The following is a 22,221-nucleotide window of genomic DNA, read 5'->3' on the forward strand; positions in this document are numbered from 1 at the left end:
TAACAACCTTCAGAAGTTATTTTTGAGGATAAGTGTCTCATTTCATACCAGGTACACAGCACTGGTAAATGAAGTTTTGTGGAGAAGTATTTTGTGTGATAGTATTTGAAGTGACTGCAAAGTAAGGCATGGGAAGATTGATGTGCGATAAGATTGGTTGCTGTAAGTACTTCAGCTGTTTGCCACTATACAGTACATTGGCAAGCTGTTTACCCAGTTTGATGTCCGTTAATTCAGCATACTTAAGAAGCATATTTGTCCTAACACTGAATAATAAAAATGTTTTTTGTACATCTAAGATGACAAAACCCGAAATTCCAACCACGATCTGTAGGTACTCGTGCATAAAGTCTTTCTTTAGTCCTTAATATTTAGCTTCTGCTATAATTTTTCTTTCTAACTTGACAAATATAGCTGCAGTTAACAGCTACATAAGAGGGACACATTCCTTTTATACACAGAAATTCATAGTAAGCATGGAAACCGTTTTAACTGAACAGCAGGAGACAGGGAATGACATATTAAGATACATTTGCAAGCATGCTTGTTTTCTTATGCCTTGTGGGTCTGAAGATGTTACTTGGCACATGGCAAGTTTTTTCACAAAGCAAAATTCTTTGTTATTTTTCTTTGTGCATCAGGCAGGGGCTGGCTAGAAACTTTATAGGAGCTGAGTTACCCTAATACAAAGAAAAACAAATAATAATATTGTACTAAAAAGTCAAATTATCTAAGGTAACTTCATAATTTTTCACATTTGCAATTTGCTACCTACAGAGCTGTAGCTCCCACAGAATCAAATGCACCCACATCCAGGCAGACATGTGGAGCACAGCGAATCAACAAAGCACAAAGAGTGCACCCAGTTGCTTACTTATAAACCTAAGGCTTAGATACGGACTTATATCTGCATCACTTTTCTCAAAGCTCCAAGTCAATAACAAATCTATTCATTATTAAGCTTATAATTAATATAGTTCTCACAGAGACAGTAAAATGTAATGTTTTAGACTACTAGGGTGTTTATAGAAGATTTCTTCTTTGAAATTCTGATAATGGCAAAACTCCCACTGACATCAAGAAGAATTTTGCCTGATCAACCAAATAGTATTTACAATAAATTTACAGTACATTTAAGGTCTTCTATTACTTCAAAAGTAATGTTGTGATTTCCAATGTAACAGGTCTCTAGACTTCTGATGAACTAATTTATAGATTCTTCTTCATGGATATTAGTTTACACACTTGAGAGAAAGGTAAAAATCAGAATAACTTAATGAATTTTGCCCTATCTCAAACTTCAGGGATTTAGGTGAAAGTGAACTATCAACAGTTTGTTTGGCTTTGGTCCAACTCTTCACATAACCAAACAGACTCATAATTCATCAAGAAGGTACTTCCTGCTGGAAAGGGAAGTTCCCTGATTATGTCTTGGTGACCAGAGGTCCATACTTCTTTTATTTGCCTGAAGAATACTGCCTTGTGCTGTATCTTACTTTGTTGTAGTCAATGCTAGTAATCTAAACATGTATTTTCATGTTTTCCTTTTCAAATTTTGCATGAAAAGGGAGATATTAACAATACCCTATTGTAAGAGTCATTTGAAAGTGGTTATCTATATCATCCAGAGGAGGAGTGGGAGAGAGAGACAAAGAAAAAGAAAGGAAGAAAGGAAGAAAGGAAGGAAGGAAGGAAGGAAGGAAGGAAGGAAGGGAGGGAGGGAGGGAGGGAGGGAGGGAGGGAGGGAGGAAGGAAGGCAGGCAGGAAGGCAGGCAGGCAGGAAGGCAGGCAGGAAGGCAGGCAGGCAGGCAGGCAGGAAGGAAGGAAGGAAGGAAGGAAGGAAGGAAGGAAGGAAGGAAGGAAAGAAGGAAGGAAGGAAGGAAGGAAGGAAGGAAGGAAGGAAGGAAGGAAGGAAGGAAGGAAAGCAAAAACAAAGAGGGGGGAAATGGAGTCAGGGAGAAAGGAGAAGTTCTTCCAGAGGGTGATTCAGAGCAGAAACCTCATTGAAGTATTCTGATTTTGGCTGGAAATTACCATGTTAGTTGCCTCTGTTCAAGTATTATTAATAACCCTCAAAATGTCATGAAGAAAGAAAATAATGGAGTCATTTTTACTATACTTTGATGATTTTATTCTGACTAAACGATATGGATTCAGACATCATGACAAATGCTTACTGATACATAAGTAACATCATGTGGTTTTTAATCACTAGTTGATTTTGTTCCTTTAGCCCCTCAACAACATCCTAGCAAAGTCAAATCTAAAGAACACAAAAATACTAGCTTAGAATTATTGTCACTGTTTCATTAAACTGTTACAATTCCACTTTTCATATAAAGAACTTAGAACTGGATAATTGCAGAAGGATTGCAGCAGTGATTTTCTCCTTCTGCCAATGACTTCATACTGGAATTTTATTGCTCATAACCTTTGAATACCTGACATGTAATTTTGTTCTGATTTATTATACTTTAAATAATATTTGATTGGTATGAGCTACATGATGATATCACTTGCTTTGGACTTTAAAAATGCATCTGAGTGTTTGCCACACAGAAATTCATCACAGGCATGCTGAAAAAAGTAATGGATACTAAATAGAATGGTTTGTTTCATAAAGTGGCTGTTTTAATAGATTTCAAAATTCCACATCAATAGAAAAGTCAGGTTTAGAAATATTTTTCCTTAAGAGAAATAATATGGTTCAATTTTTTATATCTAAATATACACCTATAGATTACAGCTATGCTATTAGACTGTCTGCTTTTGAAAGTTATTTGAAGATTCATCAACAAAAGGGTACAATACAGTGTTATAACTCCCCTGTCCAGTGTGATCACAGCCTACTTTTAGAAATTACATAGAGAAAACTTACCCTGCTGACCTTTTTTTTGATAAGGAATGCAAATGTGAGCTGTTCAACAGAAATTGTCCAAAGGCATACAGAAGCAGCTGCCATTTTTGTTTAGGAGGATATGAATTTTCTTTTCCACTTAACTGTTCTGATTAGTTAGTTCATATAAGGTCGACCACTGGAAAATAAACCAATGTCACAGAGGAGGGTGGGGAGGAATATTATGAGAAATATTTTCTTCTGAGCACTGAGATGATAATACTTTGTAAACACAATAGATCCCTCATATACCTCCAACTTTATCTAAGTATAAAGGAATCATCAGCTATTTGTATGTGATCAGTTCCTTTGCTTCACATCATAGAATCATAGAATCATAGAATAATTAGGCTTGGAAAGGCACTTTAGATCATCTAGTTCCAACCTCCCTACCATGGATAGAGACACCTCACACTAAACCATGTCACCCAAGGATCTGTCCAACCTGGCCTTGAACACTGACAGAGATGAAGCATTCACAGCTTCCTTGGGCAACCCATTCCAGTGGCACACCACCTTCACAGTAAAGAACTTCTTCCTTATATCTAATCTAAACTTCCCTTGTTTAAGTTTTAACCCATTACCCCTTGTCCTGTCACTACAGTCCCTAATGAAGAGTCCCTCCCCAGCATCCCTATAGGCCCCCTTCAGGTACTGGAAGGCTGCTATGAGGTCTCCATGCAGCCTTCTCTTCTCTGGGCTGAACAGCCCCAACTTTCTCAGCCTATCTTCATACAGGAGGTGCTCCAGTCCCCCTGATCATCCTCGTGGCCCTCCTCTGCACTTGTTCCAGCAGTTCCATGTCTTTTTTATGTTGAGGACACCAGAACTGCACACAATACTCCAAGTGAGGTCTCACAAGAGCAGAGTAGAGGGGCAGATCACCTCCTTTGACCTGCTGGTCACGCTTCTTTTGATGCAGCCCAGGATACGGTTCACTTTCTGGGCTACGAGCCCACATTGAAGCTGGCTCATTAAGTTTCTCATCAACCAGCACCCCCAAGTCCTTCTCTGCAGGGCTGCTCTGAATCTCTTCTCTGCCCAACCTGTAGCTGTGCCTGGCATTGCTCCGACCCAGGTGAAGGGCCTTGCACTTGGCATGGTTAAACTTCATAAGGTTGGCATCAGCCCACCTCACAAGCATGTCAAGGTCCCTCTGGATGGCATCCCTTCCCTCCAGCATATCAGCTGAACCACACAGCTTGGTGTCATTGGCAAACTTGCTGAGGGCGCACTCAATCCCACTGTCCATGTCACTGACAAAGACAAACAAGATCGGTCCCAACACTGATCCCTGTGGGACACCACTCGTTACTGGTCTCCAGTTGGACACTGAGTCATTGACCACAACTATTTGCATGCGGCCATGCAGCCAGTTCTTTATCCACTGGGTGGTCCACCTATCAAATTTATGTCTTTTCAGTTTTGAGAGAAGGATGTTGTGTGGGACAGTGTCGAACTAAGCCCAGGTAGATGACGTCAGCTGCACTCCCGCTGTCTGTCGTTTCCTTAGGCTCATCATACGATTCCATGAAATTGGTTAGGGAGGATTTCCCCTTTGTGAAACCATGTGAACTTCTATCAGTATAATGTGGATTGGGCTCATGTGCAGGAATAATATTTGAATCTCAGTAACAGCTTTTCACAAACTTCTGAAGGTTTTACTGGCTTTTCATGGGAGAACAATCATTATTAGCTAAAATAAAACTAGTTTTTAAAATTACAACAGAATCAAAACAAACAAACAAAAAAAAAAAAAAGATTTTGTCTGGTACATATTTTCAGTGCTTGATATTCAATATCCAAGAGGCTTACCAATGCATAGGGAAAAGTGTTTTTATCCTCTGTCTATATACATGCAGACATTTACGCAGAACCTTTACAGTAAGAAACATATCACTTTCCACTGATATAACTCTTAAAAAATCTTTTAATTTTATGTAAGTATGAAAGGGAAGAATTATGCTGTAATGTTTACAGTTTTATCTTCAATTTAGGAAAAAAAATCAATGAATACAAGAGGTGTTTTCAAATTCTGAATGGCTTTTCTATTTTTAAAAAACTTCATACATATATAGTTACAGCACCAGAAGGATTTATTTATAATGTTAAGAGTATAGATCACAAATACCCAATCTAAATGTAACTCTTCAGCCAGCTGAGAAAGGAAGGCAAATATTGTTACAATTTAGACTTTAGAAAATTAATCATATCTTAGCGCTGGGTATTCAAGCTTATGTGTAACAGAATAGAGAATATGCAAAAACTGAAAAAGACCTTTTGGGAAAAGAAAATAATTAAAAATAGAAAATATACACTGGTATGTCTGTTCAGTCACAGTGAACTGGCATTTAAAATATCTCATATTTATTCTTTTTTAATTATCATTCTTCACAGATATGGGGCTTCAGGTGAACTGAAGTGTGTGCTACAGAACAAATGCAGCTACTAGCAACTTACATTATATTGCCTATCAGTCATTTTATTAAGTGTCTACCACCTTGAGTTTTATCACAGCAGACAGCACATGAATAAGAGAATTTTAGGAATTTTGAAAATATTATTTTATTCACTTTTATAGTACAGATTTCCACAGCAGCTAAACACTTTGGTTAAAAAATTAAAAAATGTTTAAACTGCTTGTGGCACTCTCACTAGCAGGAATAAATAAGACAAGTGCTCCTGCTAGAAATGTCATTCAGAGACATCATTAGAAAACTCTGTAGCAGTTATTTGAATAAAGCATAGCAAAACAAGAAGTGCTTTTCATAAAAAATATTAAATGAAATAATAATTGCCTCACCCTGAAGGCAAGTAGGTTTCTCCAACAGCTGTAAGAGGAGCAAATTCTGAAGGCGATGAGGATCCACACTGAGTCCATTTTGCTCAGCCTACAAAGGTGATGCTCAGTGAAACACAGCAGTGTCTTAACAGCTGTACTAAGTCCATTTCATAACTGACAGCTTCTGAACTACACTGAGCTTTAGAAATTGCTTCCAATTTGAGCAGTGTACAGAGGAAAGAAAGAAAAAAAAAGACATGAGCAGTGGTGAAGGATGTGAGCTTATGAAGGTCTACCTGCCTAAAAAGGACAGGACAGTTCATACAGTTTTCTGCTTACCTCTTTTCCCTTTGAGAAAATAGCATTAAAATTATCTAGGGTTCAATGACTGGATACACTTGATCAAATATAGACATCTTCAGCACTGAAGTCATTAATATCTTCCTCTAAACAGTCTGACCCAGGTTAACTAATGAATGGAAATAAGTACTCATTCTTAGGAAATAAGTCCTCTCACCTTTTCCTGTAGAAAAAGTCAAATCAATTGTGTCCTAAGAATGTTATTTTTGTCCTCGAATATAAGAGAACCATAGAATTCATGTTTATCAGAAAATACAGAATATGTTGAAAGAGCTGTAAATTTCTGACTAGTCCTCTGTGATAAGGGAATCTACCAGAAGGTGCTGGAAAGCTGGTGAATTCTGTAGTACAAAACAAACCTAAACACAGTGGTTTTTTGTCACAGTCCAATTATCAGAGAAAGGTAATATGTGAAAGATCCTCATGAAGACACAAACTTTCAGATAACACCCTTAATGTTCTTCATCTCATATCTAAATATATGGATTCTAGTCTCAAATATTTTGGTTCCTATGTTTTATGACACCTGGGGATCCTTAATAAATACATATACTATCTGTCTCCAATTTTTTAGCATACAGTAATGACCTTCATGAAAAAGTTATGCTATAGGATTTCATTCCTGAAAAAAAAAAAAAAGAAAAAAAAGATGGCATAATATTCCTCCAAGCTTGCTGTCTGCTTGAATATGTAATGTAACTTAAAATGTGAGAATGTCATAGGGCATCAGAAGAAAGGAGCTAGAAATACACACAAGGACATACACCACTGCAACTTTTAAAATAATAGATTATTTTTCTACCTTTAAACTCAATTCCATCCCCTCGTTCCCTTTTCTAATTAGCTTTCCTCTATGATTTCCCTTATAGCTCGTTAGCCTCTGGCTGAGATGACATGTGGAAAAATTCCTCTGAGGCCAATGTTAATGTGGTTCTCTGGATTTCCCAGTAGTAATCACAAAGTATTGTTGATAAAATCTCTCAAGCACAACACCTCCAGGATAACTGCCAGTGGCCAAGAAAGTAAGTATGACCTGAAGTTCATTTCCCATTTTTTAAAGGGAAAAAGAATGACCCTATCTCTCCTCTGGTGTTTTTCATTTCAAGGTCAACTCAACATATTATGTTTTAACTGTGAAACACAATTAATTACTCAATACATACCCAACACTCCTGCATTTTCTAACCCTTATTGTCTATATTTAATAATTGAAATTGAAAATTAATACCATGCTACCATATGTAGAGAATCTATATACAAGTGATCAACCACCAATCAACCTGACCTAGCTGATTTTTTAATCTAATGGATATTTAAAAACAATACCTTTGCTGCCTCTTCTGTTCATAAATAGGGTTTATGAGAGACAAGAGCTACATCTCTGATCCTAAGCTGGAGAGTTCAAAATTCAAAGTAGTCAGTGTTGTGCATCACATATTGTCAGTCATTAAAGAAATATTTAACATATAATTTTTTGTTTAATTTGTGTAAGACTGCTTCATTTTATATTGTCCCATTATGGAAACTATCATGTAGATCCTATCGTAATATCCAGAACATACTTACTTTCCTACTGTACTCGTTTTGATTTATCAATAATGGTATGTAGATTACTAGAGGTATGTGCAACATATGGAAGAAACTTTCCTTGTTTCTCAAATATAGATTATTTTAAAATTTTATTTTAAAAATAATTCCAGCCATAAAATTTCCCTTTTTATTTAAAGTTCTCTAAAGAATGGAACTGCGATCAGAAATGCAGATTAAAGGTATTTTCAGGAGAAAAAAAAAGAGGAATGATTCATCTCAGAAATTCCTGTGTGCCTTTAACATGGGACTAGTGAATAGCAGCATAAAAAAAAATCAGGCTGCCATTATCATTACTATCACCATCATCAGTCATCAGCTTCACCACACAGGTTTGTGCATATGCTGTAATGAAAAAAGAAGGAAAAAGGGGGGGGGGGGGAAGATAAAAGGCTCCTGCTAATTCTAGATTGCTGAAAAACTCTAACTAAGCAGCAGAATATTCCTCTGAATGCCCTCTGAAAGGAGATTACAGCTGATCAGCAGCTTTGTCATTAGTTCCATCAATAATCCTGCTATATTTGCTTTTTATTTACAGAGGAAACAACTCTTGTATGAGCATTCTTCTGTTCCCATGAATGCACAATATGTCACTAACTGTCAATCAGATTGTCACTGCCACAGACAAGAAAGAGTGGCTGTCGAGCTGGCTTATGCAGCACACTGTATTGTTCCAGAAGAGTTAACATGAGTCCAAAGGGACCATTGTAGATGTTGTTGAGATGGAGATTTGGTGTGAATTCCCTGCTAAGTCAGTCAGACCCAATTATTTTTATGATGTAGTTCTAAGAAGGCTCTTGGTAAAGGGCCCTGGTAAAGGGCCCTGGTAAAGAGCCGCTTGTCAGGAGGCACAAAAATACCTTTTCATAATCTTCCCATAATCCTTACAGAAGTACAAACGAGAGCTGTAAGCCACTGAAGCTTTGTTGGAAATATTCCAGGCTGAATATTAACATTGCTATTTCCAGCTTACAACACTAATAAATATGCAACATCATTTGTTTGCAGACCATGTGATTTTAAAAGTAAAGTAAACTATAGGAGGAAACAGTCACATTCAAATTACGGGAAGACAGTATTTAGAGATGTTCACATGCTCTTGTTCTGCTCTTTTGCTTAGTATTATCACAAATCACAATGTTTCTTTGTACTGAGAGGGAAAATAATTGTGCAGTTAGGCTATTTCAGATTTCCAGGAGCAGATCTGTGTGAAGCTTAGGATACATCCAAAGATAGAGCTCGAATTAAAACCTTTTACCAAGCTTGGTGCAACCTTTATCTCCCAATGTTCCCCAGATAAGTTGGGAAAAATAATTTGTTAATGCTGTTTAAACACTTGAACTTGCACCAAAATGAGATAGGAAGAAATTAGTTTATTAATCTCTCAAAAAACATCCAACATCTAAATAAACACATTTAAAAAAATCTTATCTGTCAATGGCACTGCACTATAATCCATTATCTTTGACATCTGCATGCACTTCAGAATTAGACACCTATTTGTTAATGACTTTATTGGCATGTTGTCGGTTAAAGCTAATCAATACTCTTTTCTGACTTGCCTGGAATACTTAAAAAAAATTCAACAAAAAATGCCCATGCATTAATACAGAAAGTCAACTGTATCAGCTCATGTTACATGTTTTCTTAAGCCTCAGCTTTCAAAGCAGCTCTTGTAGGGTTTGATGGCGTTTTTGGTTTTGTTTGGTTTTCAACCTATGTATAATGAGCCATATTCTTGTAACTTTGCTTTAAAAACATTCAACTTCAATATCCAAAAAGAATATTTTAGCTTTTCATGGTGGGTTGACCTTGGCAGGATACCAAGTGCCCACCAAGCCAATCTATCACTCCTCTTAAAGGGACAGAGTAGGGAGAAAATAAGATGGGAAAAAAATCAAGATAAAGGCTATTTAACAAGGCAAAACCGATGGCCACACTTGGAAGCAAAGGAAAACAAGAGATTAATTCTCTACTCTCCATTCAGCAGTCAGTGTCTGGCCCCTGCCCAGGAAGCAGGGCTTCAGTACGCATAGCAGTTACTCTGGAAGGCAAATGTCTTAAGAACAAATGCCCAGCCCCTCTCTTTTTCTTAGTTATTATTGCTGAGCTAACATGATATAGTATGGAATATCCATTTGGTCAGTTTGGGTCAGCTGTCTTGATGATATCTCCTCCACAGATCTTGCTCACCCCAGCCTACTCGTGAGGCGGGAGGGGTGGAGGGACAGCCTTGATGCTGTGTGAGCAGCAGCCAAAACACTGGTGTGTTATCTACACCTTTGTATCTACAAATACAATGCACAGCACTATCAGGGCTGATGTGGGGAAAATTAATTCCACCTCAGCCAGACTCAATACACTTTCCTATTGGTTTATTTTTAAAGAATCATTCCTATATGACTTGTAAAATACAAAATCATTTAAAGTCTATGCTGTGATGGCTTATATAGGTGTATTTGGCTTAATGATTTTCTCCCAAAAAAAGAGCTAAGCACAAAAAATTCTGGTTTTTCTTTTTATCATTCTGACAAGAGAAAATTAACTGCTCTACATATAGAGCAAGATTTTTCCTATGGACAAAGTTTACTTAAATGTTGCCAGAAAAACTAGAGATAGAAAAATGGCAGCAAGTGGATGACAGAGAGCAACTTCTCCAATTCATTCCAGACTTCATATGCTGAAGAACTCAGGAAGAAATAAGATCATAGAATCATAGAATAGTTAGGGTTGGAAAGGACCTCAAGATCATCTAGTTCCAACCCCCCTGCCATGGGCAGGGACACCTCACACTAAACCATCCCACACAAGGCTTCATCCAACCTGGTCTTGAACACCGCCAGGGATGGAGCACTCACAACCTCCCTGGGCAACCGATTCCAGTGCCTCACCACCCTAACAGGAAAGAATTTCCTCCTTACATCCAATCTAAACTTCCCCGGTTTAAGTTTTAACCCATTACCCCTTGTCCTGTCACTACAGTCCCTGATGAAGAGTCCTTCCCGAGCATAAAAATATTGCCAAACTGTATTTTCTAGATCCTATTAGAAGACACTTTTCATCTTGGACAGGGTTTTGCTGTAGATTCATCTTGGCCAGTGCACTTCACTGTGGCTAATAGGCTTATTTATCAAAAGCTAAACTTAAGACTATTTAATTAGGAAAATTATTCTTTATTATCAATTAACAAGTTTCTCATGGCAACTCTGAGTCAAGTCTTCAGAGAAAGGAAAATAAACAGAGAATTTTAGGGTAAAATGTGTGTTAAATACCAGTTACTTATGAAATTTTCTCAAGAAAAAAAAAGAAACTAATTCAACTTTTATAAAAGGAAATAGATTCCTTTCCTATGGGCCATTAAAAAAAACAACTCAAATCATGATTTTCCTGAGTGAATTAGGTCAATGATTGGAATGGTTCAAACCTCAAATCTTTGTGAATAGTCACAGAATCACAGAATCACAGAATCCCAAGGGTTGGAAGGGACCTAAAAAGATCATCTAGTCCAACCCCCCTGCAAGAGCAGGGTAACCTACAGGACATCACACAGGAACTTGTCCAGGCGGGCCTTGAATATCTCCAGTGTAGGAGACTCCACAACCCCCCTGGGCAGCCTGTTCCAGTGCTCTGTCACTCTTACAGTAAAGAAGTTCTTCCTGATGTTAACGTGGAACTTCCTATGCTCCAGTTTACACCCATTGCCCCTTGTCCTATCACTGGATATCACTGAAAAAAGCCTAGCTCCATCATCCTGACACCTACCCTTCACATATTTGTAAACATTGATGAGGTCACCCCTCAGTCTCCTCTTTTGCAAGCTAAAGAGACCCAGCTCCCTCAGCCTCTCCTCATAAGGGAGATGTTCCACTCCCTTAATCATCTTTTCTAAATCATCAGTGTTTCATCGATATTTATGTATCATTTGACAGCAGTTTAAATAGGTTCTTAGGCCTTCCTTTTAAAAATATAGAATTACTTTTTAGAAACTTGCAGACAAAGCAGTTTTTATTCAGGTTCTTATGCTTTCAAAGATACACTGTCAGATTTATAAGGAGTCCTTGAAGCATTCCAAAGACTTTTTCTCAAGTAGTAAATAACAATGAAGCTGTTAAAAAAAAAAAAAAAAAAAAAAAAAAAACCAGCAAAAAAAAAAAAAAAAAAGCCAGAATGATACAAAACATTTTAAGGAAATTTTTCATTTTCTTTATAATCGCTGCGTTATGCCCAATTCTCTTTGCATTCTCAGCGAATAAATTTTCATACAAACTGTTTCAGCTATTTATTCCCTCTGGACAGCCACATTGACCAAAATAAAAACCCAGAGGAAAACAAGAGAATCGGCCAGTCTTAGTGTGGCTTCTCATTCTAGACAGACATTGGAAAAGATTTTTTGTATGAACCACATTTCTTGTCAATATAGTATTACCACTCAGTTTGGTTTGACCCTTGGTTTATATATTATATGTATGACAATGCAAAGTATCAAGACTCAGCATACTAAAGTCGTATGAAAACTGAGCAGGGAGTACAGCTATTCTTGCTTATTTGCAGCTGATATAGCAAACAGTTATTCTTCCACTCTTTCATTAAATCAACTTAAAACACATTCCTGGGAACTTCCATATGAATCAGTGATACTATTGACCCTGTTCTATGGAGATATTTATCTAGTTTTGATTATGAAAGAAAACGAATGTAGAAAAGCATGATGTATAGATTTCCCATATTCACTTACTTACACAAAAGTGAAACTTAGGTCTGTGCCTAATAATTGAGCAATCTCTGAAAATATTCACACATGCATTAGTGACTATGCATTTATTCAGATGTTGGATTCCATTACTGAGAGCAGGGAATTACCTTTTCCTAGGCTTGAAAGATGTGTAACTCAATCAGTACTGGCAGAAGTGTGTGCATAATAAACCCAAATTGCATCCACACCAACCTGCATTTTGCACCTGACTTAGGCTTTTTTCCCATTTTGTGTCTCATTTGTAGCATGTGATTTGCAAACTCAGAGGAGATAGTTGTCATACACACCTAATATGCAGGAAATGAGATCAGCGTAAACAGAAGTGAGTCAATCTCAGCAATCAAGTATTTGACAGATCTTTTACACAGTTTCAGAAATATCGCTTAGTCTAGTCCTCAGTTGAGCTAGTAAGAATTTTTTCCTGGGCCTAAATAATGCTCATTAGAGCTGAACAGCTGTTGACATAATCTTCTCAGAATCAGTTTGTTAACCAAAGTAAGAAATACAATTAAAATAATTTTAAAGTCTGTTTCATGAAAGCAGAAAAAAAAAAACAAAACTCACTGGAAACTATGAAATCTCATTTAGAGATGACCCTAGTTGTCTTTTGATGCTTGTAAGTTATATGCTTTAAAAAGAAGGTTTGCAGCCTATTGTTACCTATGTTTTTTCTATTCTAATAAAGAATGCAATTGCCAGGTACAATGGGTTCAGAGGAGGAATGACGTCTTGTAAATATATTTGTAAACATCAAAGTGTGCTGCTGTTGTTCAATACTATTTAATTTCTTTACTGCTTATTAGAGTTTAAATTAATTTAGTGCATTCAAAAATTGCCAAACTGGCATTCAGCTAAGCTGCAGATTCTTGTATACAGAGGAGAAAAAGAAAAAATGAAAGGATGGAAGTGGGATGTTATCCACTCCAATATCCTCTGACATTTTCATAGAAAGACTGTCTGAAACGTGCATGTCTAGACTGCATTTATTCCATTACTCAGTTTATTTATTTTTTATTATTTCAAAAGTTTGAAAATGTCCATACACAGGACTGGTTTTATACATAGAAGCAGTCTTATGATGAGTATGAGGAAACAAAGTATTAATCTACCTGCTGGAAAGTAGTGAAGGGGAAAGGGACCTGGGGGTCCTGGTGGATAGGAGGATGACCATGAGCCAGCAATGTGCTCTTGTGGCCAAGAAGGCAAATGGCATCTTAGGGTGCATTAGAAAGGGAGTGGTTAGTAGGTCAAGAGAGGTTCTCCTCCCCCTCTACTCAGCCTTGGTGAGGCCACATCTGGAATATTGCATCCAGTTCTGGGCCCCTCTGTTCAAGAAGGACAGGGAATTGCTTGAAGGAGTCCAGCGCAGAGCCACAAAGATGATTAAGGGAGTGGAACATCTCCCTTATGAGGAGAGGCTGAGGGAGCTGGGTCTCTTTAGCTTGGAGAAGAGGAGACTGAGGGGTGACCTCATCAATGTTTACAAATATGTGAAGGGTAGGTGTCAGGATGATGGAGCTAGGCTTTTTTCAGTGATATCCAGTGATAGGACAAGGGGCAATGGGTGTAAACTGGAACATAGGAAGTTCCACGTTAACATCAGGAAGAACTTCTTTACTGTAAGAGTGACAGAGCACTGGAACAGGTTGCCCAGGGGGGTTGTGGAGTCTCCTACACTGGAGATATTCAAGGCCCGCCTGGACAAGTTCCTGTGTGATGTACTGTAGGTTACCCTGCTCTTGCAGGGGGGTTGGACTAGATGATCTTTTGAGGTCCCTTCCAACCCTTGGGATTCTGTGATTCTGTGATTCTGTGTAATCTCTTTATTTATGAATGTTATATATGACTACGTACAACTGGATGATACAAGAACTAAACCAAACCAACCAAACCTTTTTTTTTTTTTTTTTTTTTAATGCACAGTGTAATTGAAGTTTCTATATGTTAAGCTCTCAGGTGACTGATGCACATTGCAGAACTAAAAATAGTCTTTTAGTGTAAGTAAAAAAATTAACTCTTTCGGAGATTATGATTGTGTCTTCAATTTCTATTAATGGTTTTGAAAGATTATGGCATTTACAAAAAAAAGTCATTTTCAAAGTTAAGCATTGAATTGTCATGAATCTCAGAAACTGAAATGGAGAAATTTGTAACACACTGACTATATCTTTCCACAAATGTGTAAAAGATGAAAAAGCATTTTATTATAAGCAGCTAATGAAGGTACTTCTTCTTTGAATTATGTGTTGCTCTTTTCTATATCAATTTTCCCACAAGTTTTAGCTTTCTTTCAGTTTCATAATATAGTGCCCACAAACTCTGTCGCACTACTGTACTTACAGCCAAACTAGTTTTACCATATGCTGTCTATAGTATCTTTAGTCTCAAATCTAACATTTCTTTTTCCTCCCAGCTCTAGCTTTCTTTCAAAATTGCATCTTAACAAATTTATTTCTCACAATGAATATATACGTTTCATAAAATCTATCCAGTCTTTTAAAAAATTACCCTCAAGCATGTCTTTCAGGACTAATTATAGCTGTTTACTGCATCAGAGAAGAGCCAGTGGGAAAGGACAGGCTTTCCTGGATCAGCCCCTAGTAAACTTGTGATCCTAACCTAGACTCCTCGTATAAGTTTCTAGGACAGGATGGGATGAATCCAAGAGTTATGGCCAATGGTGGCTCCTAAGATGTCAGAAAATTTTCCCTAAAGTTAAAAAGAATACTCCACCTGAGCACAGGCACAGTACAGTAACCATTTTTTATGATTGACCATTATTTTATTTTTGTTTTAGGATTCATGTGGCACAACTGAATGCTAGGTCTGAGTCCACTGAGTAGCAGTGCTCTGTAACACAGCGTGTTTTACACAACAGCAGTGTAGCACAGCATGCTGTACCACAGGGGTTAGATTATCTGTTGTAATATTATGCCTATTTGTGGACTTGTGGTTGGGTTTAGGTTTTTTTGGTTTTTTTAATACTGCTGAGAATATTTGCATCTCATTTTTTATGAGACTCATGGGAGCACAATCAAAATTTTTTGGTGATGGTAATTTATTGACAGAGCAGCACTTTCTCATTTGTAACTAAAATGGTCACCAGAAAGATTCTCTCACATTTGATGGACAATTTAATAACATGACCAAAAGCATGATCAGTTAACAATTAGTTTGACATGTGGAGGTAATACAAATTAACTGGATAACTTGTTGTAACTCAGTATAAGCAACTGGTTGCAATAATCATTCTGATGAATCATGGATAATAGGAGGCTTAACACCTATCTTAAAAAAAAATAAGGTCAGGTGACTATAAAAGAAAACTATACATGTTACCCTAACTTACACTTTCTGAAAAATTCAGCAGTAGATAGTAAAGCAAACTATTTGCAAGTATATAGGCGATAAGAATGAAATACACAGGGCATAGAATGGAGCTGTGTGAAGAACAAGTAGAGTCAAACCAACCTAAATAATCTGCTATTGCTATAAAATGAAAAATATAAAGGGAGTGTTGTGTCAACTAGTTCCATTTTTGTAACATATCTTTGCTTTTTCATATGACACCTTCTGAAGAATATAGGGGAAATGGAGTTAAATGACATTGGGTGGATGTAAACCAGATCGGATATCCACATCCACAGAGCAGGAAATAAACCGTCCTTAACAATCATGATGTATCAGACAAGAAATAATGAGCTTCAAAAACAGCAAAGGAAATTTTGAATAGAAAATAGATGGGGAAATATATAAAGGTGAGGTAGTAAATTACAGGCACAGGTTGTTGGGGGAGTGTCTGTCATAGAAGCCTTAAAGAGATGGGGAAAAAATGTCTGCAGAATCACACAGAAAGCTGATTCTGCCTTAGGGCAGAAAAAAGGCCTGGATTACCTCTCAGTGCCTTCTTAATTCTGTTTTTCTTAGATTCTATCACGCAGATACCTAAATGTGAATACATTATTCAAAATGTTGTAATACCATAGTTAATATTTTATGATAATAATTAAACAGTTATTATCTGATGGATGTTCATGACAGTTGAATTTTTTTAAAGTTATATTTTAAATTATGATTGGTATTTGAATTGATCTTGCCAAGTAAAAATGCCATCTATTACCTAATATTTGTGAATCTATATCAAAAAGAAAGATTCAAGGTCACTACATTTTATTATAATTTCATAACTGTAAATTTTATTTCCTGATAGGAACATTCAGATTGATAAATGAAAAGTTTTATGAAAAAAAAAGAAAAAAAGAACCTGTGGAACAGTCCTAAGGATTATGGATGCGTCTGCTTCTTTCTCTTTTATTGTCAATGAGATTAGTCTTATTCATCTGTACAATTTCTGTGTGGCAGAATAGCAAACTTGGGCTTCAGCAGTGAAGATAAGAATGAAATTCAGCTTTTTTCAGTGGACTGACAGGATCCCATGGGACCCTGACCTGAACAGCAAAGGGACTGTTGAGATTCAATTTTCTTTGCAGAAAAGCTCCTTGAAACATAAGTTTGATCCCAATATGAAGTGTGGCAGAAAGCCAGCTGAGTCAATGCAGAAATCCTGTATGAGCTCAAATACAAAAGGAAAGTATACAGAGTGGATACTCTAGTCCAGATTAACACAGAAACTGTACTTAGGTCTCTAAGAAGAGAATTAAGGAAACCAAAGTTCAACTGGCATTGAAAATTACAGAAGTGAAGGGGAACAAGGAGAAATTCTGCAGTTAAGCAGAGGAATAAAGGGGTGGTAATGCAAAATGTGGGTCTGTTACTGAATGAGACAGACATCTAGTGTCCCTGCCCATGTCAGGGGAGTTGGAACTAGATGATCTTAAGGTCTTTTCCAACTCTAACTATTCCATGATTCTATGATTCTATGATATTGAAAAGCTTGAATCAATATTCAGCAGCTTCTGTACCAATCAAAGTTTGCTCTCAGTTTGCCCAAGTCTCTGTCTCTATAGGCAGAGTATAGGGTAAAGAAGTACTACAAAAGGTGCCGGAACAATTAAGATGGAGGATGTCTGAGTGACTGGTGGAGCAAACTTTCCATATACAAGTCTATGGGAACAGACTGCATAAATCAAAAGGGCTGATGCCATTCTTATAATGCCTTTATTATCTATGAGAAGTTACAGAGACTAGAAGGACTCTGAGATGATAGAACAAATTCTGCTGGAAGTCATTTCCAGACACATGAAGGACAAAAAAACCCCATAATTTGGAACTGTCAGTATGTTGTGTGCGAGCAATAGTTCATATGTAAGCATGCCAATCTGTGATGAGATGATTGACTCAGAGGGTGTAGTTGACCTTTATTTTGACATTAGCCATGATTTTGACAGACTATCACAGCGTCCATGCAGCTAAATTGAAGACTTATAGATAAGCAGACTACTAGTTGGGTAAAAATGTGGCTAGATTGCCAGGATGCTGAAGAACACTAGTAGACATTGCTTCAAAATCTCATTGCTATCCAGGTATTGGTCTCATTCTGCAGAAGCTGGTACCAGAACTGATGCACAACATGGATGACGAGATGGACTGCACCCTTACCAAATTAACTGATGACATGAACCCAGGAGAAGAGGAAGGTATACTGTAGGGTATGAGGGCCATTTTGTCAAACTGGAGAAACCCAGTGAATCTCAGTAAAAAGAAATGTAAAGTCCTGCACCTGGAATGAAGTTAACCTACGTAACAGAATAGGCTAGAAACCTGCTGTGCAAAGGAGTCCTGATGAGCAGAAAATTGAACAAAGACAGCAGAGTACCCATGCTAACTGCAGAGGAGACAAGCAGGTTCTCATCAGATACATTCAGTGAAATACTGAGATACGACAGACAGATACAAGTTACTGCAAACAAAATTCTGATTAGATATATAGAAAAAAACTTTCTTCGTGGTCATGATGGTCAGGCACTGAAATACTAGAATATGTGAAACATTTACCTCTATTAGATAATTTCAAATCCAACAGATCTAAGAGATCAGTTTAAATCCAAAGTTATTCCTGCTTTAATCAGGAGCTTGGGTAAAATGACTTACAGGGTCCCTGCAAACCTAACAATTGTTTTGTTTTATTTGTCTTGTACTTTTTTCAAAATTATAAGAAATATACCCATAACACCATATTTGTTGATTTAACTTTAGGTTCTTTTAGAATCTCCTTTTCTTTCCTCTAGCTTCCTTAGCTAAAACAATATTTTAAAATTCCTGTTGAGATTCATTTCCTTCAGACTGTTATCATGATAGCCACTGCCTGGCCGTGTTGTAGTTATTTCTCTACATTTCATTGCTTTGAAACACTTAATCATTTCTCTTGCACTTTACTGAACTCCCTCTGATTTGTTAATATATGTGTGATATTGAGGTTCCCAGAACTGAACTTATTCTTTCAGGTGTGATCACACTGAGGTCATACAGAAAGAAACTATTGTTCTTCCTTGCTGTGTGACATCAATGCAGCACATTTCTTGGTCTCTAACAATAATTCTCATTTCATTTAAAACAGGAAGAGGAAAGAGAATTTCTGTATCTTCGCAGGCCTGGTGAATAAAAACAGACATGCACAAACATGCACAACCAACCAGACACACACAGGCATATACAGTTCAGAGAGATTGAGCTATCTTTTATTTAACATCTCTTGTCCAAATAATCGTTATAGGAGGAAAAAAAGAAATAAATCTTGCTCTTTTTACATTAGGGAAAATATCTGGAAACAATAATAATTAACAAAAGCCATCAGAAGAGTTCCAGGGGTGTATTAGTCATTGATTCATCTACCTTTCATAGTACACCTGGTCATATGGTGATATGGTGAAATGCTTTCATAAAAAATTTCCATATGACAGCAAATTATAACACTTTTTGATTAATTAAATCACATAGTACAACTAAGCATGAACTGGGAGAATATATCTTGGGACACAGGGAGTAGGAATGCTCTCAAAAGCACTCTGCACTTAAAACTAAGCTCTGCCTCCCTGGCAGACAGTCACCTGGTTTCAGATTAGCAGTGTCATGTGAGCCATCCCCTCTGTTTTAGCACAGTTTTCTTTTTTCAGTCTTGGTCGGTTTGGGAATCTCAGAGTGTCCCTAGAGAATTATCTTCAAAGGGAAAGCTTCTGACTCTACTTCACACCTGAGTCTCAGTGAGATGAAGCATAGACTAAAGGATCTTGCTCCCCCTCAATTATATTCCTAGACAAAATACAGTTCAGACAGGTCCACAGGAGAAGGTTATGAACTACAAGCAAGAAGTAAGTTCAGAGAGCAAATGTGACAATTATTTTTCTACATGAACGAAACTGAGAAAAACATTGGCCTTTTTCTTAAAAATGTATCACACTGAAAGACCATTACTGATGCTTTTATAGTCTTGCTTCATGCAAATGTCCCAAAAAACTCCCCTAAAGAAAGTAAAATCTGATGATCTGATGAACACCAATTCTTATACGATCATCTGATTGCACTTAAAAAAATTATGTAGAAAGCACTGCAAGACAAATAATACTTTATAGATAAGCAAAATCTTGAGATAACCTAGGTAGAGGTGTTTACGCTTATCCTGGTATCCACCCATTTAAAAAAGTCACATTTTGTGCCTCCCGGAAATTCAGTTGGAACATAACCTCCTTAAGACTGATCTGGACCGCATTCCACATCATAAACTTATAGTTCTTGAAACCAAAAAGAGCACAAAAAGCTGAGTTTTAAAATATTTTTGTATCCATTTTATCTGCTGGCACATTTTTTCAGCTGATCCTCAAGTGGTATACAGTGAAATTATTTTCTGCAGACATAGCTAGTATGGCTTCAAGGCTGATCAAGGACCTGACCTGGAGGAGAGAGAGACCAATGTCTCTCTAAGAGCTCCTGCCACTGAAAGACAGTTTTTGAATTAATCTTTTGTCTCAGCTTAATGAAGAAAGACTTAAAATCAAATAAAATGATTCAGATGTAATAGAGTATCTGCTGGTAGGATCTAAAAAGGAGTTTATGACTGACCATTTGACCCATTCTGCTCACATTCTGGGTTCATAGTCTTCCTTTTTTTCTCTTTTTGTTTGTTTTATTTTTTTGTTTATTTGTTTGTTTTATTTGTTTGGTTTTTGGTGGGTTTTTTTGTTTGTTAGTTTTTGTTTTCCCAAAGTCACTAAATATATTGCTTTGGCTATATATCATCACCATGCTTGTAGTTTTAAGTGCTTGCTTTAGCATGGGATCTTCACTCTGAAATCCTACTAAATCTCTTCTAGATGTTTGCTAAAGAAGAGTCCTATGGAAAAAACAAATCATGTAAAAGAACAGCTTCTCCTTTAATACCCTCTGCCACTGTGGTATAGCATATATTTCAGTTTTCCCACAAGGAGTTTCAGCTTTAGAAGCATAACTGCAGCCTAATTTGCCTGCATTTGCATTTGCACAGTCATTTTGAGATTTCCTTTTAGTGTATCACTCAACTCTTTTTAAAAAGTATTCTACACTTTTCTTACTTTTTTTTCTCCAAGATATGCCAGTAAAAAAAACCCTACATAAGTAAAAGTCTCTTAATTTGAAACAAATACCTTGCTGCCTGTTTTCATCTGTTTTCTTTTCACCAGCAGTTCCCATCAGATCTTCCACTGGTTTGGCTTGCATGACACCAGACAGACAAATTTTGTGCTGTTTTGGACTCCATATAAGGAGGAAATTCTTTCCTGTTAGGGTAGTGAGACACTGGAATCGGTTGCCCAGGAAGGTTGTGAGTGCTCCATCCCTGGCGGTGTTCAAGGCCAGGCTGGATGAAGCCTTGTGTGGGGATGGTTTAGTGTGAGGTGTCCCTGCCCATGGCAGGGGGGTTGGAACTAGATGATCTTGAGGTCCTTTCCAACCCTAACTATTCTATGATTCTATGATTCTATGATTCTATGATTATGTTTATGACATTCCTAGCATATTATTTTCCTTATCTTTCCATAAATATATATTAAAAAAAAACCCATAATAATTTATTTTCCTGTATCATAAACTAATCCAAGGGCACTTTGAGCATGACCATAATTAGCATGACAATGTACTAAAAAATGCTTGCGGAATACAGCACTAAAAATTAATAACTTTTTACTCATTGAAATGCTTGTGCTAATGAGATCACAAACATATCATCATCCTTGTTTCTTGATCCTGAGTGCCATGATTGTGTCATTTTTCACCAAAGCTCAAGCTTTATTCACCCTAGTTTCCTGCTGAAATCACAGAGGCTGTAGTGGGTATTATTTATGCTCTGTGATGAAGGATAGGCCACTATTTGAACTTGATCTCTCTTCACGCATAGAGCCAGACAATAATATACAGGACAAATAGAATTAGTTATAATGCTAGCTATTAATATTAATGCATGAAACATAAGTTTATATTTTTGGTTAAGTATCCTTATTTGAGACTAATAATCAGTATCTTTTTTTTCTAAAGATGGGGCTCCCTAATCTCTTTTCAAGACCATTGCTGCTAATCAGCATGAAGAAAACCACCACAGTACTCAGAGAACAACTGTGCCTCTGTGGTCTGAACAGTAATGGAGCCTGACAACACATTGTAAAACAAACTTCATTGAGGTAGCAAGAACGATGAGTAACAGTGCACCCATATGGCGATTCACCTGATTACTGATAGCAAACACAGGGTCATAAATGGTGCCATGGCTCCAGTGGACTCTCAAGGACACTTAATGTCCAGGTCATCTGACAGCAACAGTTAATCTTGCAAACGACTATTGAATGCAGGTAGGAGTTGCAGCACTCCTTGTCTCCACCAGTGGTAGTATGAGTTGGGAGAACCAAACCTTACACAGCA

Source organism: Lathamus discolor, chromosome 4 (assembly GCF_037157495.1).
Source record: "Lathamus discolor isolate bLatDis1 chromosome 4, bLatDis1.hap1, whole genome shotgun sequence".
Taxonomy (NCBI): domain Eukaryota; kingdom Metazoa; phylum Chordata; class Aves; order Psittaciformes; family Psittacidae; genus Lathamus; species Lathamus discolor.